This window comes from Caloenas nicobarica, chromosome 3, assembly GCF_036013445.1.
Source record: "Caloenas nicobarica isolate bCalNic1 chromosome 3, bCalNic1.hap1, whole genome shotgun sequence".
NCBI lineage: Eukaryota > Metazoa > Chordata > Aves > Columbiformes > Columbidae > Caloenas > Caloenas nicobarica.
The window spans coordinates 21,227,345-21,244,463 of NC_088247.1; positions in this window are offsets into that span (position 1 = coordinate 21,227,345).

Below are 17,119 nucleotides of genomic sequence, written 5' to 3' on the forward strand. Positions count from 1 at the left end.
ACAGTAGTGTCAACTACATAGGTCATTGTCTAGTGATGGAAAATTAATATAATACTTACCATATGATAATACTACATTCTACATTCTAAAATAATATACACTACATTCTTTGTTTTGTTGGTTTCGGCTAATAAATCACAAACACCATCTTCATCTTCTGTTTGCAAAGCTGGTTAGTTCCTCAACATCAACATCTTTTCAATAAAAACCCATTTGGCCTTAAGAAACACTAAAGGATTGAACAAAAAAGACAGAAAGATAACCGCCTTCTGACCAGTCTGGACAAACAGATCTGTCTCTGTGTTTGAAGAATCCATCCAAGTTTACGCCATGTGAAGAAGATTATACACTTTAAAAATAATCTTACTTGCTCTGACTTAATAAAGAAGTTTATTCTCTTTTCCCACTGTCTTTTAGCTTAAGTCGCTGATGCTGGACTTTGTCTTATTGGAGGCAGTTTTCTGCCAGAGCAGTCTCAGGCATCCACTTCTCTGATTTTTTGTTCTGTCTCATAGGAACATTCTTTACATAGCGGTGGGTGGCAAAAAATAAAACAACAGTTTCTTTGAATCAGGTCCCTAAACCAAGAACATAGACTTATTTTAATATAACTTAATTTTAATTCTGAAGTGTCATTACCAGTTCCATCTTTAACACTGCACTAAGTCTACAGAGAATTCAGATGTCAAAATGTCAGTTTGCTCAACAATTTGCTAACCTTGTTGCTGCAGTTGAACTATATTTTGTCATCTACAACAACTGAAAATGGTTTATTTTGCCAGTTGTTCATAGAATTACAGGCAGGTGTTTCTTCATAAACTCATAAAAGTTTAAATATTACAGCAAAGCTTGGATACTACAAAGATTTACATACTACAGGAGTAAATTTTACATTATTTCTGGTCTGGACTTGGGAGAAGTCCTTGAACAACAAGCATCTTATGTGCCCAGTGTTGAGATACCAGTAGATTGCCTAACCTGTTGCTACACCTGGGAGAAAACTGGGAGCTGAATAGGATGTGGAAACAACTGTCTCTATAGGCTTTTTCCTTTTATGTGCAGGCTTTGAGAGTGTAGGAATGGAGAAAACAAAACATAAACGAGGGGATGAACAGTTTAGAAGACATATCTTTTCAGTTAACATTTTTAAGACAAGTTATATCCAGTGTTAATAATATTATTAGATAACAATGGTAAAATTATAATTAATAATTGTATTAAAACAACTAGATCTGAATTAATTTTTTTCCGCTATGATCTCAACAAGAATATTAGAAATCTGCAAAGGTATTGGGTAACAGCGAATCCCATGTTCACACTTGTTCACCTGAACAGATATAATTTAATTTACTTATGTTTTGGTTTTGTCTTTCATCAAGATACATGCATACTCATGTTTGTGTTATCCAGTACACATCAGGCCAGTTTTCTACTTTATTCCAAACTCTACTAACATACTATGGGTCTGACAACAAAACCAATATACTGAGAAACCAGGCATGCTATGTCAACATTAACCTCTCTTTATGATATCAAAAGAAATGTATATATCTACATTGCAGTTACTCAACAATTCAGGGGAGCACAGAGACGCCTTACTAATGCCTTTGATACCTCCTGTACAGCATACTTTTTTGTTGTTTTAACAGATTGAAACTTCAAATAGTTGTGGTAAAGCACGCTGCTGCCTTTTCATTTACATGGAAGTTAACTGCACAGATTGTGATTTACTTGGATGCAGTTAAGTGTAATCCAATATCACTGAGGTAAGGTAAATCCTGGCAGTACTCCTCTGGGATCACAAGTAAACTCATTTTGTATTTCATTCCGTAGTTTGTACCACAAAAAATATCTGAGGCAAAAAGTTTGCATTCTTCATGCCATCATGGAGTAGCAATTTGGTTTTGTCAATAATTTTCTGGAAGTCCCAGACCATTAAAATGTTTGTTGTGCAACATTCACAAGGGAACAGTTTAATGTTACTGGGACCTGAAGAACTGAAGCTTAATGCATTACTTTTTGGCTTGGTGAGAATGGTTATGGTGTCTTTCATTTTGGTATAAAGCCTCTTAAACCAAAAAAATGACCAATATGCTGTGATAGGCACGACAAGAGCTTAGTCAGAAACCTTGAGGATCACAGAATCACAGAATCACAGAATGTCAGGGATTGGAAGGGACTTTGAAAGATCATCTAGCCCAATCCCCCTGCCAGAGCAGGAACACCTAGATGAGGTTACACAGGATGTATGTGTTTCAGTGGCTAGTCCAGGTAAAATGAGTATAAAGTTTCATAGGTTTTTCATATGCTTCTGTGCCATCAAGTCCTATGTCGGAGTGAGTGAGACACCTGCATGCACAGACATGCACTGCTCTTTTGCTGGAGAAATTTACTAAGCTACTTCTTAATCCAAACAAATGCAGACACCATGATCTGCATGAAGACTTTAGTTTCAGTCTCCAAGTTCTACACTTCCAAGTTCATTCTCAGCTTCCTTTAGAAGGCTAAACCTCAACTCTGCCTTCAGTGACATCTGCAACATAAATTTGCAGAAGTTATTGGAGAGAACAGGGGAATCAGTGTAAAATCTGTAAATGTCTGATGCGTGTGCCAAGCCCCTGATGAGGTTCACTGATAGTTCTCTAGTGACAGATTTGATTGTGTGTTGGACTGTAGCTGTCTGTTACAGAGCATTTTTATTGATTAGGACCAGAGTGTGACTTGTGTCATTGGTACCTAGAGTAATAGACAGTGTCATACATATTTAAAAGTCAGCAGATTCAACTGTTACCTTGAAGAGTATCTTGCAAGTGCTACGTAAGGAAATCAATGGAAATTGTTAGATTAGTTGCTTTCCTCTTCAGCTTAAAAATAGGTATAATTTTTCCAACGTTAATAAAAATGTCAAAAAAAGGTTATGTGCCAAATTATAGAGTAGATTGAAGGGAAAAAAAAGGCTTCAGAGAGAGCTGATATCAAAAGATTCACTAATATGAAAGAGATGACTGATCTGAGACCAGCCAACTCCAGCCTGCAGTTATAACTTCCTCCTAGTTCTCAATCCTTCACAGTTTAGCTGAAGATGTTGAGATCATAGTGAGTCTGCTAATATAAGCTGCTACCATGAAATGGCCACAAACTTGGTGTAACTTCCCACAATGGCCACGTAGTATTTCTTCATTCCATATGCATTCCTTTTTTTGGAAAATGTGACCATCCTTACTAAACGTGTTTCTCACATCGAGCACCCAGCTGGCTCCAGGGACACTTTTTCTAGCTCACAGAGTTTCAGAATACTGGTTCTGTCCTACTCTGAAAAGGAGAAAAAAACAATGACCTTATCTTTAGCATACTTTCCCAAAGTTCTCACTAAAAATTAACAATAATTTAATTATCTCTGTTTAATGCATAATGGATTTTATGTGGGAATATAAAGAATTAGTCATCCAGACAGATTATTGGCCCTCTAAATATTGCAAGAAAGATCAATTGTCTACAATGGCAGAGGCTGTGCTACAACTAATTTGTTTTCCACTGCCATCCCTAAACATTAAGAAATGAAGGTAGCTGTATTAAGACAAATCCAGCACTGCAATATATACCCCAGATGTAACAAGGTATTTTGATATCCCTCAAACATATAAAGTTCACCACTAAACTTTAGCTCTTCATTGCTTTACAATGACCACCATAGCTTTCTCTAAATAGGTGATAAGGCCAACTTTGGGCTAGAAAGATTTCAAATCCCAGGCACTGTTCAAGATTCAGAATCTAGTATCTCTTATATTCCCAAATTAATTTGAGAGTCTCTCACAATCTCAAATTCCTTTTCCCGAGGCCACTGGCTTCTAACCAATCATCAACAAAAAGGAAACAACACAAGAGAAAGCATTTGTCCCAGGCATCGTTCAGTTGAGCAAGTTGTGTATTTAAAAGAAACTACCGCCACTACAAATAAAAATCTGTGTGACCCCAATTTCATCTGCATCACTCTGATATGTGTCAGTATAGTCTCCAATCTTTTCCTAGCCCACCTATGACCTAACTCCCAGGCTATAGTAATCATATAGTGAAAACTATTCCAAAGTGAGCCAGAAATAAGAAAAAGATGAAAAGAAGGTGTAGTGTTACTTTTTTAAAATATCAGATGAAGAAAATACCTCTGCTGAAGACAAAAACTCTGAAAGCATGAAATAACTTATGAAATAAGAGAATAAAATTACTGGCTACTGTCCTTCTAACTGAATATTACTGGTGCAATGGATGATTTGCTTTTACAATGGCTGAGGGTCTTTTTTGGGGCCTCCCAAGGGCTTACATAAAAAATGTCACAAATATACTGGCACCTGATATGTCACATGTAAAGGAAAAAATGTCAGAAAGAAGGCATACCTATATTTGACCTTGGAATATTTTGACCATAATAAACATTTCAGTCCCCTTGGTCAAAGATTGCTTCATCCATTTGAAGATAAGTATCCATCTGTATTTGTGAAAAGTTCAATGAGTGAAACTGTATCCTCGTATGTGTTTAGACCACGTTAAAATGATACATCATCCAAGTGTGAGCCAAGTGATCTGATGTTTATAAAGATAAAGCATGCAGGTCAATTGGTCCAACACAGAGAAACGTCAAATTGGCTCAGAATCCCTTCATGGAATAACAGAACCACTGAAGTTGGACAGCAGCTCTGGAGATCGTCTAGTCCAACAGTCTAAGAGAAGGATCACACAGGGCAGGATGCCCAGGACCACATCCAGCTGAGTTTTGAATATCTCCAAGGATGGAGATTCTAAACCTATTCTAGCATTTGACCTCCCTCACAGCGAAAATATTTTTTTTTTATTTTTAAAGAGTATTTCTTGTGTTTCAGTTTCATAGGATCATAGAACAGCCCAGGTTGGAAGGAACCTTGAAAGTCACCTGGTCTAACATTTCATAGTAAAGGGACCTTAGATGAGATTATCTGACAACCTGTCCAATTGCCTCTTGAAAACCTGCAGTGATGGGGACTCTTCCACATCCCTGGGGAGGTCATTCCAGTGTTTGATTTTTCTTACTGTAAAAATGTTTTTTTCTTATATCATGATGGAAAACGTTTGTGTGCCTTTCCTCTCGTCCTGTCATTGGATACCACTGAGAAAATTCTGACTCTGTCTTTTTTACTCCCCACACCCTACCAGGTCTTTATATACATTGATAAGATCCTCCTAAGCCTTTTCTTCTCTAGGCTCAACCTAGGACCAATCCTAGGTTCTCTAGGAACAATCCCAGCTCCCTCAGTTTTTCCTCATATGAGAGATGCTCCAATCCTTTCATCGTCTTTGTAGCCCTTCATTGGACTCTCCAGTATGTACATGTCTCCCCTCATACTGGGGAGCCCAGAACTGGATACAGTACTCCAGTTGTGGCCTCACCAGTGATGAGTGGAGGGGAAGGATCACATTTCTCAACCTGCTGGCAATTGTCTTCCTAATGCAGCCAGGAGGCTGTTGGCACTCTTTGCTGTGAAGACACATTGCTGGTTTGTGTTCATCTTGGTGTCCATCCAGATGCCCAGACTCTTCCCTGTAAATCTGCTTTCCAGCTGGTTTGTGCCCAGTCTGTGTTTTCCACATCCCATTTCTGAACTTCATGAGGTTCCTATTGACTCATTTTTCCAGCCTGTCCAGGTCCTGCTGAATGGCGGTACAACCCTTTAGTGTACCAGATAACCTTTTCAGTTCTGAATTACCTGAAAACTTGCTGTGGCTGGGCTCTGTCCCATCATCCAGGTCATTAATGAAGATATTAAACAAGACTAGCTCCATTATTCACTCCTGAGGTACAACACTGGTCTCCAGATGGATTTCATGCTGCTAATCACAACCCTTTGAGCCTGACTGTTCAACCTCCTTCTAGATCATCTCACTGTACATTTACCTTCTGACCTTTATCAATTTGTCTACAATGATGTTATAGGAGACAGGTTTGTTTGAAGGTTGCATTACTATGGCAAATATAAGATGGAAAGTTCTCTTTCAGCCCAGCAGCTACAACATCATGAAACTGGTACTTGATGTAGCTGTACTGTGTAATTCACAGTTCAGCCTCTAGGAGAAAAATACCAGAGAAATGCAAATAATGCATAAAGTTGCATCAGGTGTAATAAAACTTCTTCCTGTCTGATGGAGTCCAACATTCAACCAGATATTCCCTCCCATCTAGGAAAAGCCACCCTGAGACTGCCTGGCAGGTAACTCTGAATGGCAATGATCACGTGATTTACCTATCACTTCTTCTGTTTCTTGACTCTCCTTTTTGTCATCTCATCTCTCCATTTCCCTTCCTCCATCCCAACCTCCTTCCAAATAAATTTTTCCCTGATTTCCAGCCACCGGTCCCAGTTTTGCCACATTCCTGGCACAAAATGCTTTATATAGCATAAGTGATATCATGTCCCAGGTAATGCTGGCCTTGCAAGAGTCTGCCCCTGTGAAGGTCCCCAAGACTCCCCTCCAATTGCCTGTGAAGTATGGCCATTTTTTACACAAACCCTTTAAACACCTGTGAAATCCAGCAGTGGTCACAGCATCCAGTAACTTTGGTTAGCTTCCCACACTGCTATCTGTCATGGCCAGCAATGTTTCATTTCATGATCAGTAGTTCTTCACATCCTCTTCAGTTAATCTCAACTGAAGACCTTGTCAGAGGCCTCATCATCTGCTGGCAGCTCTAACTCATGCTAGGGAGAAATTTCCACTATTTTTAATATGAAATATGAACAGAGGTCTGTAACAGAGAATAATGATCTTCCTCTGTCTCCTATAAATGGATATGTCCGGTTTATACTCACCTCCTGAAAGCTGCACAAATCCAGCTCCTTAATATAATTCAACTAATTTCTACTTTCCCATGCTTAAGGCAGAATTATGAGGAATAATTAAAAAATACTTTGTACTCTGTTTCAAAAAGCTCAGCACAAAAATTTCAGAGACATTGTCTCTGTCCCATTCTCCTTTTAAAATCAAGATGACACAGGGTTATAGGGATTTGGCCTCTCAGTTCAAGAAGGACAGGGAACTGCTGGAGAGAGTCCAGCGCAGGGCCACAAAGATGATTAAGGGAGTGGAGCATCTCCCTTATGAGGAAAGGCTGAGGGAGCTGGGTCTCTTTAGCTTGGAGAAGAGGAGACTGAGGGGTGACCTCATCAATGTTTATAAATATATAAAGGGTGGGTGTCACGAGGATGGAGCCAGGCTCTTCTCGGTGACAACCAACAGTAAGACAAGGGGTAATGGGTTCAAGCTGGAACACAGGAGGTTCCACTTAAATTTGAGAAGAAACTTCTTCTCAGTGAGGGTGACGGAACACTGGAACAGGCTGCCCAGGGAGGTTGTGGATTCTCCTTCTCTGGAGACATTCAAAACCCGCCTGGACGCCTTCCTGTGTAACCTCACCTAGGTGTTCCTGCTCTGGCAGGGGGATTGGACTAGATGATCTTTCGAGGTCCCTTCCAATCCCTAACATTCTGTGATTCTGTGATTTCTCTGAGCCGTTGTGGTGGGGTTTTTTTGGTGGAATTTAATGTGTTTGCATACAATTGCAAAGGGCATATCTTGCCCTATCCTGTTCTTGTGTTTCTGTGGTTACTCTTCTCATTTTATGTCTGTTTTATTAAAATTAGATGTAAGCATTTTTCTTTGCCAGATGGTAAACATTAAAATATTTCTAATAAAAAGACATGATGAACAAGTTTTTATTTACGCCTGTTTACTGAACAAGAGGGATGGGAAGAGGACTGAGAGACACAGGAAATATGATCACATATATCTCACTTTCTCAGAAAACTCAACTAAAAATGACATAATATATTGCCATTGCAGCTGGCTTTTCCCCTTGGCTCTGTATCACCATTTTTTAAAATCCAGTGTCCTGTTATCCAAATTACTGCTGACACTAAAATACATGCTATCCATATTTTCTTGTAGCCAGAACCAGGACTGAATGATTCATTCTCATGACTCATCACAACTCTTTTTTGCACACCGTGTTATCATTCACTGAAGGATTAACATAAAAAGTGCTGTTGTCTCCGTGTTCTGATAGAATCTTTTTTGCTAAAGATTTTAATTATTCTCTTTCAAATTATTTTAGCTTTTTTTTCCCTTGGATTTGGCTTTATTTGCAGTGGAAACAACAGCAATTAAAGAGTTACAGCTCATCTCTCAATCTTTGCAGATAGGCCTGATCAAAAAGACACCATCTCCATATATAGTGTGATCTTCTAGTAAAAAATGTCAAGAGTTACCAGTATTTTTTTTTTTTTTACCCAGTTCTAATGCCTAAATTAATGCCTGGATTAAGCACACTGTTATACACCCACAGCTGAGCAACATCTCTCAGCACAGTTATCCAAGCAGGAACTGCTAGAAGTTCTGCAATACCTCCAGTTCAATACACGAAAGTCATACAGCAGCTTTCCTGATGAAAGACTATATGGTGCAACTGGGACCCTTACTAATAGTGGGATTTATGTTCTGATCTCCTACAGATACTCAGGAAAGCAAAAGAGAAAATAAATCACCTTCAACCACCTGGGTAACTAGAAGATCTACTCGGATCAGGAAACCAGGTCCCAGACCTTATATTTTCCATATGATTTCATGTGGAACACTATTACATTCAGCTACTTACTCAGAAGGATATTTAACAGGAATTTCCCTCCAGAGGGATTGCTCATGACAGTGTGTGAGATAGGAGATATTTGAAAACTGGTGAAAGGGATTAATCTGTGGCGAGTGTATAGTATGAGAAAATGGAAGTGCTTGAGAGGAAACCTGAGGAAATCATGAAATGGTAGGAGGTGTAGGAATGAGCTAATTGTTTTCCTCAGTGCACAAATTACCAGGGCCAGTCACAGGAAAAGGGTTTGCTTAGATAAACAAAGACTCACAAGTATTCAATGACTGTTTGCAGTAGCTTCTTACTACAAAGAAGCCAGAACTGTCCGGGAGCAGTGGGTGGTAACAGACCATGCAGTATGCGCTGGGAAGGAAATGAATGCAGCATTTGCAGTAGGTCCTGTTGCAGGTAAGCCACAGGGATTTAAAAACCATTGTCTTCTGAACAGTGTGCATGCTACTATGGAGACCACTATTGTGACCTTAAACCTTGAAAATGGTAATCCATTTTTTTGTCTTGTCAGTGTGCAGAACTAGCCTATTAACAGCTGAGAATGTTTTGAGAAATAAAAAGTTGTTCAGTATATGCTAGCCCACGAGCACAGTCTTTCTGTGAGATTTCTAACTGAAGGCAAAAAGCTTGTTAAATAAGTTCATATAAATCTGTCTAAAGAATTTCAGTTCTAAATAAATTTTTTATAAAAAAATCTAAATAAACACAGCTGTGATATTTCAGAGAGTAATGTTCTTTCTGTGCCTCCTTAGTGGCACAGACAAGATCATATCAGTGTAAGAGTTTAAACTCGTCTTGCTAGAAGGTGGCAATTAAACCAAAGGTTTTACAAAACATCTTAAATGACTTTGCCTGTCCCATCGTGCTCCCTCTATTGCTAGATCTGCTACAGATCTGCAAGGGGACATAAGTAACTTTGACTGCCTTTTCTAGGGGCATATCTATGGTGCAAGTTCCCCCTGCCAGTGCGCCAAGCCAAATAGTTCCTGCATTGCTGTAGCTGGTGCCATGCTGAGTCCAGGCTCCTCAGTCCTGCAGAGAGGCAGAAGACATTTGATGGGGCTTTTGACCACAGTAAGAGGGCTGAGGAAATAGCTAAATCTTGACCAGATCTGCCTATTAAGTTATAATGGTATCTTCGTGGTCAGATAACATCATGCACTTCAGCTCTCACTCATTGTTTGTACTGCATGATGGAACTCTGCGAAATGGCTAACCATTAATGTCACGCCAACCATAAATGTTACTTTGACGTAATTCATTGTATTCTTGGAATAAAATGCTCCAAATGACAACATGTTTGCTGGTTTTAAATGTCACCAAAATGTCCATAGCATCTTGAGAAAGCATTTATATATAATTTTCATTCATTATAAAATAAAGGAAGCTTTCTTCATAATGATTTTGAGGTAAGAATCTGATCCAGCTAATATAATTGTAGAGGTTATTTGTTGATTTTATAAAAAAATAAGGTACATTTTGGCTCTGGAATTGCCAAAGATTTTTTTTTTTTTGCAATATCGGTATATAATGTCCAGAAAGCTAGTTCAAAATTCCTGGATATTGCTGACGTTAAGCCAAAAATTCACTATACAGCTATAAAAAGGTATAAAAAAACAGATAAAAAACTCTATCTGCTTGGAAAACCAGGATCTTTGTGGCTGGAGAGAAGATACTCTCAGGAACAATGTAATACTGGATAATATTAATCCAGCTGCCTCCTGTTTGGGGGACAGAATAGTTAATCTTGAATTAAGCCTTTTTGTTTTCTCTATAAGGTATTATATAACATTAAATTACATGATAACACTGCCAGAGTGCAGGGAATGCACTATGAATTTTCAAAGACCGAATAGCTGAGTGGTTTCCTTTAATTCCCGTAACTTTCAAAAAAGGTCATGGTTACTTGACACTACAGCTCAGTTGAAAGAAACAGTTCAAATGGGTCAACAGAGTAAGCATGTTAAGGGAATAAAGCACCCTGATAATTTATTTTAAACTTGCCAATACCAATTCTGTGTATTTCTGTCTAGTATTCCAATACATGGGCAGAATTAGCCATAACAATAACACACCAACATCTCTCTTAGCTTGCAGCCAAGAAATCTGAAAATGCGCAGTTGGTCTCAGTAACATGGATCGCCTTCCAATTAAAGAAATGAAAACATGCAGACTTCAGAGTAATTAAGATCGTGTCATTTTTAAAGCCCCAATGCTTTCCAGAGACCTCTTGTTCTCTGGCACCCATCTTGCTTTAGCTGTTTCTCAGGCTTGGTAATGTGCTCACAGGTTTCTTACACAAACATCTAAGAACATTAAAAAGTTTGTGTGATGGAATTACAGACAGCAAAAATGGTTTCTTCTGTGACTGAGTAGAGACATGAGAAAACTCCAGAGGAGAACAACAGGTGATGCAGAAGCCGGAGAAATCCTGAAGATAGAGAATCTCTCTCCTGTGACTTAATGGACTGTGCATCCCTGAGGGTAATGTTTGCTAGGTGCTTTTGCATGCTGGATGCTTAATTGTCAGAAATTACCACTGATTCACAAGATTACCTATATTGTCTGCCGCTCCTATGTACTGAAGGAGCAATGTGCCGTCAGAGTGGAGTAAGACTATCAGAATTTGATACTGAGCCAATGCATTAGGGATAGGATGGTTGGTAGACACTCCTCTAATCTTGTGAAACCCACCAGCTGCCAAGAATACTATAACTTGAACATTAGATATTCCCAACTCATTATCTGGTTTTCCACAGAGAGGATCATATTGTGTGCTATACCTTTGAATTTCAGCTTTCCCCACCTAGGTATTCAGTTATGAATTTCATATTTCTGTCAAACAGCAACAAGAAGAAAAATTAAATTAGACAAGAGAAGGATATATGACAACAGAAGGGTAGCTGCTTGAGGCAACTGAGTTAGTTAGTTTGTTTCTTTGATTTATTAAATAAATCAGCTCGTATTCCTAACCTAAACATTAATTTTATTTTGCTTATTCTGTCTCATATTGATGAGTTCACTGATTGTTCTGAAATACCTCCCCTAAATCTCCCTAAAGGTTTAGAAAGACTACAGGGAAATAAATAAATGACAACATGCCGAGGTCCGTCACAATGGGTGCTGTTCTAATTCATTTGATACAGGTCAGCTCATATCATGAAGTTGGAAAGTTGACATTGATTTAATTAACTGCAGCACACTGTATTGTTTTAAAAGGAGATATTCTTTCCATGTTTTACATATAAAATTTATGGCATACCCAAAGCAAAAAGTAACATTGTAACATTAGAAAAGACTATCGAAAAATTGACTCACTGAATAAAAAACTGCTTCCATTTGTTTGATTCAAGAGAGGTAGAGATGATCTCACCAAGAGCTAACAGAATCAGACAGTAGCAATGGTGAAGTGATTGATTTTTGTTGCAAACTTAAAACACATAGAACAAAGCAGAATACAAGTGCTCTGAATCTAAATCCACAAAAATTAGAAGGGACAAAAAAAAATCATTCATTAAATCAAAATCTAGACAGAGAAATCGTAACATTAATTGTGATGCCCAACCAGACTTGAAACACCTCTGTTCTTCACTTATTTTAGTACTGTTCAGTTGATGTTCAGGTCTGATCCCAGAGTGCACGTTGCCACCTCAGCTGGTTTCCTTAGCACTGGAAGAAGTCAGTGAGAGAAGAAATAAACACAAAATTGCAACCAAACCTCAGCTGTGAAAGCAAAAATCTCAGCCAGGGAAGTGCCCTGTGTGACCCTCTGGTTGGATGGTCTCCTTCAGGATGTGTCCATCATTTCTGTACTGTGAGTAGGTGCTAATACAGAATTGTAGAATTATTTAGGTTGGAAAAGACCTTTAAGATCATTGAGTCCAACCTAACACTGTTGAGTCCACTAATAAACCATGTCCCTAAGTGCCACATCTACGTATCTTTAAACACCTCCAGGGATGGTGACTCCACTACTTCCCTGGACAGCCTGTTCCAATGCTGGACAACCCTTTCAGTGAAGAAATGTTTCCTAATATCCAATCTAAACCTCTCCTGGCACAACTTGAGGCCATTTCCCCTCATCCTATCACTTGCTACTTGGGAGAAGAGACCAACACCCTCCATGCTACAACCTCCTTTCAGGCAGTTGTAGAGAGTGATAACATCTCCCCTGACCCTCCATTTCTCCACACCAAGCAACCCCAGTTACCTCAGCTGCTTCTCCTAGGACTTGTTCTCTCAACCATTCACCAATGCAGCTTCTTTGCTCTTCTTTGGACACACTCCAGCACCTCAATGTCTTTCTTGTAGTGAGGGGCCCAAAACTGAAGTGCCGAGTACAGGGGGACAACCACTTCCCTAGTCCTGCTGGCCACACTATTCCTGATGCAAGCCAGGATGCTCTTGGCCTTTTCGGCCACCTGGGCACACTGCTGGCTCATCAACACCCCCAGGTCCTTTTCCACTGGGCAGCTTTCCAGCCACTCTTCCCTGAGCCTGTAGCATTGCTTACGGGTGTTACTCAGAAAAATGTACTTCTAGAGCATCACCTGGGCCGCTGCAGGGAAAACTGCAGGACACCTGTGATGTGCCTTTTCCTCCCTCTCCTCATGTAATTCCATTCTGCCCTCCTCCAGGAGTACAACAAGAGGGAGCAGAAACTAAACCAGAGCTTAGACCTAATTCACCGCTTTTTAGGCTGTGCACTCATGCTAGGGGACACAAGCAATCTATAGCCAGGCCCCTGGCCACAGCCACCACTGTGGAAGCATGTGCTTGGCTGGAGCCTGAGATGGTGCATCCTCCACGTTCCTGCAAGCCTGCCTTTCCTCCTCGGTGTCACAGCCAGCTGCTGCCTGCTCTGGGAGTATATATGGGGTTATGTCCTTTGGAGATAACCTAAAAATACTTCAGTCAGCATGGTGACACTTAGTGACACTGATGTGTGGCACTGAGACAGACTGACTGCCAACCACAGTGCACAAACAGTGAATTATCCCTCCAGAGAACATGCAGATGGTTTGACATGTACCTGCAGGGGCAGAAATAAACTCGTGCTTTAATCCACAAGTATAAAAAGGGACAATGACGTTTCTATAACAAAACCCACATGCTCGTCAAAAATAGATTCAAACCATGATTCAAACCAACAACTATGGCTGGTTCAAACCAACAATTTATGTTCAAAATGAGATTCTCCCTCAAATATTCACTGATTCCAGTTCTATATTTTTTAGTCCAGTGAAAATCTGGGGGTTATTTCACTGTAAGATCCCTTTTTGTTTCAAGATGTAGGTGAACTAGACTCAGGTTCAGATTTTTTCAATACCGGCAGCATTATAATTCCTTTTTCTGTTCCAGCTCTAAAATAAAAATCAGGAATTGTTATTCCCAGTATCCCTGGAGCTCATTCATTCATAATCAGGGATAATGAAGAGACATAAAAAGCAGACTTAGAGTATTTAGATTTTTTTCCATCAAGACTGTCCTGAAATCAAGTAATTCAAAATCAGAAAGAAAATTGTGGCATGACTTAAAGTACATTTCTCTCATCTATTTTCTGGAATATGTTTGGTTTTACTGGAATTTTCTTGATTTCCTCTTGTAAGGTTTTGTAATTTTAAAATATTGGAAGTATCCAAAACTACATGTACAGCAGAAGAAAAATAAAGTAATACCAAATGTAACACACACCCCCTCAAAAAACAAGGAAACAGCTGCTTTTCTACTGGAAATAGAAAAAAAAAAAAGGCAGTAATATTTTGCAGTCACCTTCCTCCTTTTAGTTGCATACACACATCTGACACACACACAGAGACACACACACATACAAAGTGTTAACTTGTATCTATTGGAAATATTTATCAGGGCAAGTTGGATTTTCTAAGTCAACATTAATACAGTTTAAAACTAATGAGATGGGAAACAAAGTAAACAGGAGAAATGCATAAAATCATGAACTTGATTTTGATCTCAAACATACAACTTCAAACCCAATCTTTTTAAACTGATAGAGATTTACTCCAGATTTATACCATTTTAATGGATCTTTAAGGACTGATGATTACTGCAGCTAATTACTCAGACTGGAACAATTAGGATGCACTAAATTCAGCAGCATGAAGCAGTCCAGTGTTGGCTTGGCTAGAGACTGGGCTCAAGAGTAGATATAACATAAACAAAGACCATTCAGACTTAAATTATCTTGCTGTGTAACTTCTTGTTCACTGTGAAGAGAAGCCATTTTAAGCAAATGAGGAAAATGAGTGCTTGAATGAATTTTTGAGAGGCATAACAGATACTTGCAGTAAAATGGAGTTTTGTCCAAAGAATTACTTTGTTGTCAGACTGGAACTGCTTTTATTGCCTCTATAAAAAACCTCAGGATTGTTTTAAGCCAATATGTAACTATCGATATATTGTAAAAATTTACAGGCTGCCAGAAAGACAGATAACGTTTCACAGCAGTTAAATTTCAAAAGCCGTAAAAATAATGTTTAAGAAATATGTTTAAACCTACCTATTAGCTTTGAGATAAGAAAGGAATAACTGAACATGTACAGCCCATGCTGACTACATGTACAACATTTGACAAAGTATTTTCATCAGATGGTGATGCTTTGGAAGAAAAGGAGCTGGTAAGACAAAATGGATGAGACATATCTCTTTGTTCCCAAGGTGTAAAGACTTCAGACAGCAAAACAGCATGCAAACTGAACTGTAACTCTCTGGTGATTTGCAGCTATGTAAAACAGAATACACAACAACCCCTGCCACTACATGGGATGCTACAGAAGCAGACAAATCCTCATGGAGCACAAACTGCTCCATCCCTTGCCTCTAGGTAGGGGATCATGTTCAAGACTTCTCTTTTGGATTGTTATCCAGCTGCTAGATAGGGCCTCAGGAACAGCAGTGGCAAGATCCAATTTTTTTAGGAGCTGGGAGGCCATTAAGGGTTTTTAGTGGATACATTTCACAGGGAGCCTACAGATCCAGGCTTGTACCTCTGAGATTAATGTGAGCTCAGTTACTGACTTTGACGGGAGATCAGGCTGCTAGAGGAGCTGGAAAACAGCCCTGATCCCAAAAAACTGCAGGGATTTGGCAGTGTTTCATTTCTGATACAGAAAGAAAATGGAATTAAAACAAAAACAAACAAAAAAAAACCCTGAAAATATCTATTTCCATGCAACATTATTTCAGAGCACACAGTTTAGATCCCTGTTACCCACAATTCAGAGTTTTGCTCCCATAGCTTAAGCAAGCAACCTGACTGTAAGAAAGCTTGAAACTCTGGTATGGGTTAACTCTTTCTTTTTAACTTATTCTGAGCAAGAAACATCCTAAATAAAAAGCAGCATTTTAGTTTAATTATTTCTAAAAAATATTTCAGACTTAACAAAAGACTTTTTCAATGTAAACAGAAGGGACATTTTAACCTTCTGGTGCTATCTTTAGTTTTGCAGTGAAATATTACTCTCTTTACCATGTGGAATTTAATATCCAAAGTGCAAATGAAGGTTTGTGAAATCTGTGTATAACGGAAAACACAAACCATAAAAGCATGGTACAAGAGACTTAATCAGAAAGTTTTTTCTCCTACATTTCCTAACAAAATAATTTGTCCCACTGCTCACTGTTCTGTGAATCCAAAAGCTTATGTGAGGAATTTAAGAAATCACGGGGAACTGTTACATGACAAGCTAAAAATTAGGAAGGTGTTAAATCTGAACAGTTTCCAAGTAATTCAGTTCTTTACAAGAAAATAGTCTGATGGTTTTGCCAATGAAAGAGTTTTCCATGATTGTGTTGTGTTTCAGAAAAAAACCAGGCTCCTAGTTAGATATTAATCTTTTCTTATTCCAATACATGGCAGCATATAGGACCACCAAACATATTGATTAGGAATTCATAATTATTAATATATTCAAAGTCATCTGAACCAGCTCGATCTGAAAGGTTAAATTTGTTTTATTATTTATGACAATATTGCAATCCTAGCCAATTACATGCTGTTTCTAACTCTTTGAGTGGAAGAAACAGCCTTGTTATCTTCTCTGGTTTCTTCTTTCTTTGCTAAAAGTGGCTGTGCATGTTACGAGAGAGAACAGATGCTCCATAGATGGCACAGGGAGGAGGCAGCAGCAGGGCAGCAGCTGGAGAACTGCCCTCACCCAGGGGCAGGGGCAGGGGCAGGGGCAGGGGCAGGGGCAGGGGCAGGCACTTCCCTGCTGTGAGGATTTGCACCTGGGGTGGGTGCTCCGAGGGCTGGTTAACCACAAGGCAGATGAAGACCAAAGGAGCCCTGAGCCATAACTACTTTGCTGATGAAGGAGCACTTGCATCCTCCCACTAGCACCATGCTTCAAGAGCACATCACACGTCATCTCTTCCACCCCAGTCGTGGCTGCTCTTTTCCTAGAAAAGTTCTCCAACAAA